Source organism: Euphorbia lathyris, chromosome 3, assembly GCF_963576675.1.
Source record: "Euphorbia lathyris chromosome 3, ddEupLath1.1, whole genome shotgun sequence".
NCBI lineage: Eukaryota > Viridiplantae > Streptophyta > Magnoliopsida > Malpighiales > Euphorbiaceae > Euphorbia > Euphorbia lathyris.
Window position 1 is genome coordinate 102,237,173 of NC_088912.1, and position 10,856 is coordinate 102,248,028.

The following is a 10,856-nucleotide window of genomic DNA, read 5'->3' on the forward strand; positions in this document are numbered from 1 at the left end:
TGATTAGCATTTGCATTATTATTATTATTATCTTTCCAGTTAAAGTTAGAATGATTCCTCCATCCAGAATTATAAGTACTAGAGTAAGGATTATTAGTTTGGTTTTGCCCTTGGACAAAATTTACCTGTTCAATCTCGCTCATACCTTCATAATCCACATCCGTTTGGATTGGATTACCATTGGCATCACACGGTGCCATAAACCTATCAATTTTGTGCGATAAGGCAGAAAATTGAGCTTGTAACATCATGACTGGATCAAGATTCACTACACCTTTAACGGATGATGTGGTTGAGGATGATGGTTTCGCCACCGACATGTGTCCATGTTTCGCGGGCCACATACTGTTGTTGATTCCCATTTTCTCCAAAAGTTCTCTTGCTTGGGCTGATGTCTTCTTCATAAATAACCCTCCCAACATAGAATCTAATGATCCTCTAGTTGTAGGATTCAATCCATTATAAAATGTTTGTATTAAAAGTGCATTTGGAAATTGGTGGTGTGGGCATAAACGTTGAAGTTCTTTAAAACGTTCCCAAGCCTCATAAAGAGTTTCATTATCACTATGAGAAAAAGATGTTAACTCTTGCAGTTTTTGCTAAAGGAAAATATTTTGATAAAAACGCTTGGGCTAATTGTTCCCTAGTTGCAAATGTTGCGCCTGACATAGAAGTTAACCATTCTTTGGCTCTATCCTTCAAAGTGAAAGGAAAAAGTCGAAGTTTGATTGCTTCGGCAGTCACATCTGGTATCTTAAAAGTGTCACAAATTTCAAGGAAATTTGTCAAATGGGTGTTAGGATTTTCGTTAGGTAACCCATAAAATGTTACGTTATTTTGCAACATATTAAGCAAAGCGGGCTTAATTTAAAATTGGTTTGTGGTGATTCTGGGTCTAACGGTACTATTGGTTACACCGGCCACCCCTGGCCTAGCATATTCCATAAGTGTTGGTGGATTTGCCATATTTTCTGGCTGTGGTTCTGAATTTTGTTTTTCTTTGTTTTTCGTGTCTTTCTTTTTCTTTCTAATGGTCTTTTCAATTTCTGGATCTAATGGGGTTGGTGTAATGCCCGAACTTCGAGAACTACGCATGAACTTGAAAACTTACACGAACCGAAGCTACCTTCAAAACAGAATTTGAAAAATAAATATATTAGTAAATTAAAAATTAATAAATTAATAAATTACAAAAGTTAAAATAAGTATATATAAACCTAGATTCGAAATAAAACACGAAAAATCTAAATTTTGGTTAAAAATTTTGACGTTCCCCGGCAACGGCGCCAAAAACTTGTTGAACGATTTCCGCAAGTGCACAGTTTCGCTTGTAGTAATAAAAAGATATCGATCCCACAGGGAACGTTTTTCAACAAAAACTTATTTATGTGTAATTTGAATACGACTTAAGGTTTATAGAAATAGATAATCGTTATTTGAAATTGGTTTTGAGATTGATAGAATAAGAATTAGGCTAGAATATGTAGAATGTTAGAAATCAATTCTGTTTTGAATATGAATTACAAAACAGAAACGTTTAGTGTTTAAAATAAGAGAATAATTGTGTTTGTTTGCATTAAGCAAAGAAAACAATTTTAAACTTTGTATAAACTATAAAAATGTAATAACGCAAACTCTTTCAATTAAAAGGCTTTGAACCGCAGACAATCTTCCTACGATCGGGATAGATTGCTACCTTAACCAAATTAATTCTCGAAGAATGAATTTGCCTAAGTGTTCAACAAAGTTTCCTTGTAAAGATGTTGAATTTAACTACGTTTTAATGAAAACACCAGAACTCACTTCCGATCGTTTACAGAAGTGCTACATAAAAATTTATTGAATTGCATGAACTTTATTAGATGAAGTATGAATTTGATACAAGTTTACAGAGAATAAAAAGCATGGAAGCATTCAAACGAAATGAGAGTTCCGGGTCGTCAATCCTTTCCTCAAACCTCGTTAGAGTTTGTCAGGCTCCTGGGTCGAATCCGCTACTTAATCTTCTCGCTGAATCTTCGGAATAGAGATGGTTCTTCTACTACCAAAATGTAAACTAATATAAACAGATCTTAATCTAAATCTAAATGCTACTGTGTATGTAATTATTTGATAAACAATGTGCGTACATCATATCGTTTTTACAAAATCGAACTTTCTAACTCTGAATCGTTTGACTTAGAATTTCTGCATAAATTCTGTACTAAATCTTAACTCTCAATTATATCTCTGATCTCTGAAATCAACTCTCTATTTATAGTTGTTGAAGAGTCGAGTCTAGGGGACGTGTCTGCTACGAAGAGACGTTTCTATCCAATCGAACGGACGCGTATCTTTGAAATCGAAGTGCCTGAAAATCTGACCTTGCCGAGAATAGAAAATCTCTGCCGAGATTGGGGGGGGGGGGTAAATTTCAGTCTTCAAAACGGAGGAGAGAAGTGACTGGGCGACGCGTGTCGCGATCGAGAATAAGGAATCTCGATCGCGACACATGTGTTTATTCCCGGATCATACTTCGTTCATTGTCTTCGTTTCGGTGCGTTTGATTTTCGTCGTCTTTGACTCCTTTCGTAGGGGTTTTCCTTCGTTTCTGACCTTTTTCACTCCTATTTGGATTTTTACCAAATATTTAGGTACCTTGCATGAAAGAAACATATTCGGACGTAAAAGTACTCTAAATAGATATGAACAACACAAATTCGTAGCAGAACTGATGTAAATATTGATAATATTTAAGGTATATTTTACCGTGATTATAACAAAATTCATGACTTAATATGGAGTTTTGTTAATAACGTGTGAAATTAGTTAAACTTAAATATGTTAAAGGTAAAATTTCCTTTTTGAAATTAAACATAAAGTTATTTTTCTACATTGTAAAAAAAATTGTGGTAAATTGTTTTTGGCATGTAAAAAAGCTTTATTATGTTGAGCTGATTAATTTATGCGAACAAAACTATAAGTAGCCAAGAATGCAAGAACCAGCAGACTTGAAATAGAAATATATCAGCCGCCTCCATTATTACCGTCCAAACCGAAAATGGAGCGGATTTTAAAGTGAAAATACATTAACAAGTACAACTCAGATCACTACCTCTACCAAACTGTTCACTCGTTTGTGATGTATTTTCGAATATCTGTTCTCTAATCTCTGTTGTTGGTATGGTTGGCAAAAAGGCGGGATAAGAATGTTGCAGATTCATAATCAAAATATAATTTGAGAGATTTTACAGGAATCTCATTAGGATGTTTTGAGGATCTTGATGAATTTTTTTGGAGGTGGGGGCGGGTATCCTTACAATTCATACAGAGTAACCCCTACCCCTATCCAAATTTAGATGTTGTGAGTAATTTTTTTTCCTGATCTCACCCTATCTACAAATAATTCGGTGATTACTCGGTTCTGTTAGTTCAGATACCCTCGATCTTGCAAGATGTGAAATGCTAATAATGAGGATGAGGATGATATGACTCGTTTAATTTGAAGAACAATTCATATGAATGTTTTTGCAAGACGTGAAATGCTAAGCGGTATACCAAGCCAACAAGAAGAAAATGAACTAATCTTATCCATATTATAATTTCGAACACTACGACATGTAATTTTACTAAAGGATTAATGACTTTTTTCTCAACCACGGTTAGGAGATACAATACAATTTTTTCAAGAAACTTACATGCAAGTGTTTGATGAGCCCGAATTCAGATTAGTGATGCATGTTGAATTGTGTGATAAACACAATCTAACTTAAGAGTACATGGATAGATATTAGGATTTTGTCGAGATACCACAACGTACCCGATATATTTTGCCAGGACATTAAGAGATAGAGCATTTTAACTCCAATAAAGTATTTCATGATCCCCCGAATCATAATTGGTCTTCACTCCAAGGGATTATAATCTGGAAATGGATTTGAAATTCTTCCATATATATCATCTCTGCTTATCATAGGATATATGATGCAGTGATAATTTGTTTGACACTCTTTTACTGTGGATGATTCTGTAGATTCAATGCTTTCAAGATTTAAGTCAAGATCAAGTTTTTTCTTTATTTTTTTATATGCCTAGCATATATGTTCTTACAACCTGTTGTTAATGATGAGGATTATGATATCGTTGACCATGATTTGATCCGTTCAGTTCGAAAAACAATTCATATGGTTGATTTTGCAAGACGTGAAATGTTAAGCAATATACCAAGTCAACATTTAGAAAATGAATCACATATCATCCATGTTATAATGTGGAACACTATAACATATAATGTTATTGAAAGATTGGTGATTTTTTCTCAACCACGTTTAGAAGATCCAATACCATTTTTTCAAGACACTTACGTACAAGTTTTTAATGAGCCCGAATTGAGATTGTTGATACGCATTGCATGGTCAGGTAAGGACGATCCAATTCAAGAGTAAATCGAATGCTACTATAACTTTGCAAAAAGACAACAACATAATATAAATATTTAATAGGGATATTAAGAGATAGAGTATTTTGATCACCCACCGAATCATGATTGGCCTTCACTCCAAGGTATTATAATATTAATAGGGTTTGCACGCATAGAAATAACAAAAATTATAAACTCGCCGTTGCCGGGGATCGAACCCGGGTCACCCGCGTGACAGGCGGGAATACTTACCACTATACTACAACGACCTTATTAATTACTTGATTTGGCAACCTTTTTTAAGTTATAGAGTTTATTGTTGACAATTACATTTTGTTTATGTGTATACATATGTATGAGATTTGCAGTGATTATAACAAAATTAATGACTTAATAGAGAGTTTTATTAATGATGTGTAAAGTTGGTTAAACTTAAATATGTTAAAGGTAAAATTGCATTTTTGAAATTAAACATAAAGTTATTTTCTTACATTGTAAAAAAAAATTGTGTTTGTGGCATGTAAAAAAGCTTTATTATGTTGAGCTTATTAATTTATGGGAACAAAACTATAAGTAGCTAATAATGCAAGAACCATCAGACTTGAAATAGAAATATATCAGCCTCCTTTATTATTACCATCCAAACCAAAAATGGAGCATATTTTAAAGTGAAAATATATTAACAAATAGAACTCAGATCAATATCTCTACCAAACTGTTCACTCGTTTGTGATGTATTTCCGAATACCTCTTCTCTTATCTCTGTTGTTGGTAGGGTTGGAAAAAGGGCAGGATGAGAATTTTGCAGATTCATAATCAAAATATAATTTGAGAGATTTTGCGAGAATCTCAATGAGATGTTTTGAGGATCATGATGAATTTTTTCGGAGGTGGGGGCGAGTATCCCTAAAATTCATGCATACTAACCCCTACCCCTATCCAAATTTAGGTGTTGTGAGTAAATTTTTTTCCGATCTCACCCTATGTACAAATAATTCGGTGATTACTCGGTTCTGTTAGTTCAGCTACCCTCGATCTTGCAAGATGTGAAATGCTAATGATGAGGATGAGGATTATATGACCTGTTTAATTCGAAGAACAATTCATATGGTTGTTTTTGCAAGACGTGAAATGCTAAACGGTATACCAAGCCAACAAGAAGAAAATGAACTAATCTCATCCATATTATAATTTCGAACACTATGACATGTAATTTTACTAAAGGGTTAATACACATATTTGCCCCTGTATTTGTCTGTTTTAGCACATATGCCCTTATATCAAATAAACGCATAAATATATCCTTATATTTTTCAGATTACAGTAAAAACGCCCTAATCTAACAGAATGATGAGATGGTACTAACAGTGCAACACCTCAGCCTCCATGTCATCTCCACCTCATCTGTCACGTCAATTAAACAATGCCACAACAGATCTTTTAGCGACGAAATTTTACTGACGAAATTTATACAACGAAATTTTACATGCTGGCCTTTTCAAAATTGCGCCAAAAAAGATCTACCGACAGATTTACTGACGAAAATTATCCCTTATTAAATTTTTAGATTTCCATTTTTTATTAAGGTTTACATGAAAAAAATAGGAGCAGAGGGTAAAAATTTAATAAATGCTACTTCTTTTAATAAAATTAAAAGAGGATCGCATACTCTCCAAGTATATAATAATTACATGGGTACATATCATAAATAAAACCTAAGATATCAACAGTTGTAACATATGCATCACCCATCAATTAAAATACAACTAAAGTTTAATCAATAACATCCATCCCTCCTTGTAATTCCTTTTTCTGATGATAGAAGGAATGTTTTTAAAGGTCATTGCTGAATTCCTCAATATATGTTCTGGACTGTAACAATTTACATGACTAGCAGTATAATAAGAAGGCGAGCTATTAGCTTGGAAGCTGTGCTGATATCCTCTAAGAAACCGAATACCTTCAGAATCCATAACCGAATCCTTTTGTTAAGGTGACTCAAGAAGCATATGCATATTATGAACTCTGTTTTCCTTTCCAGCTCCGGAAATTAAAGTGTTTGGATATGTTTTAGAGGACTCAACTTGATTGAGATTGTCAGGAAGAATATGAAGATCATAGCAAAACCATCTAGCTGAAGTGGATATATTGGAATCTGAGTCTGTCAATGATTGCCCCAGACTCAACATTCTAGATTCAATCTTCGCCCCAGAAGCCGCACCACATTTATCATCGAAATGAGGTTCAAGGGTTCCTGATATACCATTTTCCCCAGGGACATGGACATTGATGTTACTGATGTGTTGCTGAATTCACACATGGCTCTGAGTTGATTGAAATTTTTTTTTTGTCAACATGAAGTCCTTCTGGTACACCTTCTTTCTTTCTTGAACATCACCTTTGCTTTTGCCTTCTTGAAGTCCACATGTGTTACCTGAAAATACACAATTTCAATTCAGAATGATTACCATGACACATATGATCTACAAGCAATAGTGCACACATGGCGGAGCTCAATCGTTTAAGGGGCTGAGAGTATGAAAACAAGTTTCATGATAAGTATCAACTAACAAATCACTAATTGTCCAAGGCAAGAACTCGAGTTATCTATATTTAAAACTTCCATTTTAACAGCAGAGTAACCAACAAAAGATCTGTTACTTGCCAAGATCAATACTCGAGAGATAAAACAAAAAAGCAATAACATTATTCTAGACAGGTAAAGGAACAAAGAGAGCAAGTACATGATCAAGATAATACAAGTAGATCACATCAAGAACATTATTCTTATTATTTGTATAGATTTTTAAAAATGCAATTAGAATGCAAATATTATGGACCTGAAGAAAAACGCCATATCAAGTTAACATAGTCAACTTCCAGATATAAAAGTATAGAGTACACTTATCATAGCATTTCGGTTAGGAAGTTTGCATTTGGTTCCAAATAGATTAAATTATTTGTTAAATCTTTCTTTCCTTTAGTTAGAACTTAGAATTAGTTTGAAGAATTACAATTCTTATATTATATTGGGCAGCCAGTTGAAGACAATGCTAGCCTATTTCCAAATAGATTAAATTATCTGTTTAGATATGTTACCTGTAGGACAACATCAGTTGAAGACAATGCTATCCCATTTCCAACGATTAAATGGGCAGCCAAGCCAATAGCCACTGCTGTCAATAAAACCTGTATCATGTATGTTACAGATCAAGGTAAACGAATTTGTATAAATGTATAGTATATAGGGCGGTCTTCAACAGTGAAGGTTATAGAAAAGAAATATCTTCCAGTACCTGAGCTGAGCCTAACCCAAAAACATATTTCTTCATGGAACTAAGCCTTTCATCAGACAACTATAAAAGATAAAATGATAGCTTCAGTATTGAATTATCAGGGTCTAAGAGCATCTCCATGCCTTCCCTATCCCTAATTCTCTATATTTTTATCCCCAATCCCTAACTCTCCCCAATTCATCATTTCCAACCCTTCATATGGGAAGGGTCGGAGATGCTCTAAATTCAAAGAACAAAATTTCAGTAAACATATTCCACCCTAAGGCCGATATTAAATAACAAGAAAACAACTCCAAATTCAGCAATTGCTTTTTTCCCATATACATGACAAATAATAGAGAGACCATAAGGACCAATCAAGATGCCAGCAGCCAAGTATCCAAGGACAGGGCTGCCTAGAATTGCAAACTAAAGAAAACGGTTGAAGAAGACGAAGAAAAACTACGGAAGGAAGAGATAAGTGTATGCAGTAAATACCTCACCCTTGGCAGAAACCAGTCGGACTTCAGAGTTCGGGCAATCTCCGATGCTAGATCCAACAGTCGGGCTAATTTCTTGAGATAGTTTGGATCGGAGAAAGCTTCAAGTCTCCTTCACTTTGCCAGTTGTTTTCCTCGTTTCCTAGAGAAGAAAGCATTGTCTTTCATGGTCGCCATTGTTCTCCTCATCATTTCCCAGTCGTCTTCATTCTTCATCTAGGAAAGTGAAAAGTCATTTTGCTTTCAACAGATTCAAGGGATAAAATTAGGGTTTGGCTAACAGTAATGTTTAAATAATTTAATAATCATTTCCACATCATCTATATTTTATTAGTTTTATCAGTAGTGTAGGATTAGACTAACGGTGTCATTGCCAAATAAGCACACCGTGTAGATTAGGGTATTTTTGTTGCAATTTGAAAAACATAAGGATATATTTATGCGTTTATTTGATATAAGGGCATATATGCTAAAACGGATAAATACATGGGCAAATATGTGTATTAACCCTTTACTAAATGATTAGTGACTTTTTTCTAAACCACGTTTAGAAGATCCAATACCATTTTTTCAAGACACTTACCTACAAGTGTTTAATGAGCCCGAATTCAGATTGTTGATACGCGTTGCATGGTCTGGTAAGCACGATCCAATTCAAGAGTAAATAGAATGCTATTATAACTTTGCAAAAAGACAACAACATAATCTAAATATTTGACAGGGACATTAACAGATAGAGTATTTTGATCACCCACCGAATCATGATTGACCTTCACTCCACGGTATTATAATCTTAATAGGGTTTGCACGCATAGAAATAACAAAAAGTATAAATTCACCGTTGCTAGGGATCGAACCCGGGTCACCCGCGTGACAGGCGGGAATACTTACCACTATACTACAATGACCTTATTAATTATTTGATTTCACAACCTTTTTTAAGTTATAGAGTTTATTGTTGACAGTTACATTTTGTTTGTGTATACATATGTATGAGATTTGCAGTGATTATAAGAAAAATTCATGACGTAATAGGGAGTTTTGTTAATAATGTGTGAAGTTGGTTAAACTTAAATATGTTAAAGGTAAAATTACCTTTTTGAAATTAAACATAAAGTTATTTTTCTACTTAGTAAAAAAAAGTTGTGGTAAATTGTTTTTGGCATGTAAAAAAGCTTTATTATGTTGAGCTGATTAATTTATGCGAACAAAACTATAAGTAGCCAAGAATGCAAGAACCAGCAGACTTGAAATAGAAATATATCAGTCGCCTTTGTTATTACCGTCCAAATCGAAAATGGAGCGGATTTTAAAGTGAAAATACAATAAGAAATACAACTCAGATCACTACCTCTACCAAACTGTTCACTTGTTTGTGATGTATTTCCGAATTCCTCTTCTCTAATCTCTATTGTTGGTAGGGTTGGCAAAAGGGCAGGATGAGAATTTTGCAGATTCGTAATCAAAATATAATTTGAAAGATTTTGCGGGAATCTCGTTGTGATGTTTTGAGGATCCTCATGAATTTTTTCGGAGGTGGCGGTGGGTATCCCTACAATTCATGCATAGTAACCCCTACTCCTATCCAAATTTAGATGTTGTGAGTAAAATTTTTCTGATCTCACCCTATCTACAAATAATTCGTGATTACTCGGTTCTGTTAGTTCAGATACCTTCGATCTTGCAAGATGTGAAATGCTAATGATGAGCATGAGGATGATATGACCCGTTTAATTCGAAGAACAATTCATATGGTTGTTTTTGCAAGACGTGAAATGCTAAGCGGTATACCAAGCCAATAAGAAGAAAATGAACTAATCTCATCCATATTATAATTTCGAACACTATGACATGTAATTTAACTAAAGGATTAGTGACTTTTTCTCAACCATGGTTAGGAGATACAATACAATTTTTTTCAAGAAACTTACATGCAATTTTTTGATGAGCCCGAATTCAGATTATTGATGGATGTTGAATTGTGTGATAAACACGATCTAACTTAAGAGTACATGGATAGATATTATGACTTTGTGGAGATACCACAACGTACCCTATATATTTTGCCAGGACATTAAGAGATAGAGCATTTTAACTCTAATAAAGTATTTCATGATCCCCTAAATCATAATTGGTCTTCACTCCAAGGGATTATAATCTGGAAATGGATTTGAAATTCTTCCATATATATCATCTCTTCTTATCTTAGGATAGATGATGCAATGATAATTTTTTTGACACTATTTTACTGTGGATGATTCTGTAAATTCAATGCCTTCAAGATTTAAGTCGAGGTCAAGTTTTTTCTTTATTGGTTTTATATGCCTAGCATATATGTTCTTACAACCTGTTGTTAATGATGAGGATTATGATGTCGTTGAGCATGATATGATCCGTTCAGTTCGAAAAACAATTCATATGGTTGATTTTGCAAGACGTGAAATGTTAAGCAATATACCAAGTCAACAGGTAGAAAATGAATCACATCTCATCCATATTATAATGTGGAACACTAGAACATATAATGTTATTGAAAGATTGGTGATTTTTTCTCAACCACGTTTAGAAGATCCAATACCACTTTTTGAAGGCACTTACCTACAAGTGTTTAATGAGCCCGAATTCAGATGGTTGATACGCGTTGCATGGTCAGGCAAGCACGATCCAATTCAAAAGTAAATC

At 34.1% G+C, this 10,856-nt stretch overlaps 2 non-coding genes across 2 annotated transcripts; one reads left to right on the forward strand and one right to left on the reverse strand.

Moving 5' to 3' along the window:
• The first annotated feature begins 492 nt into the window (after positions 1-492).
• LOC136225248 (small nucleolar RNA R71) lies at positions 493-596 on the forward strand. The gene has a single exon (XR_010686974.1). It is a non-coding gene; the product is annotated as a small nucleolar RNA R71 (small nucleolar RNA).
• A 4,000-nt stretch (positions 597-4,596) lies between these two features.
• Positions 4,597-4,668, reverse strand: TRNAD-GUC (transfer RNA aspartic acid (anticodon GUC)). The gene has a single exon. It is a non-coding gene; the product is annotated as a tRNA-Asp (tRNA).
• Between the last annotated feature and the right edge of the window lie 6,188 nt (positions 4,669-10,856).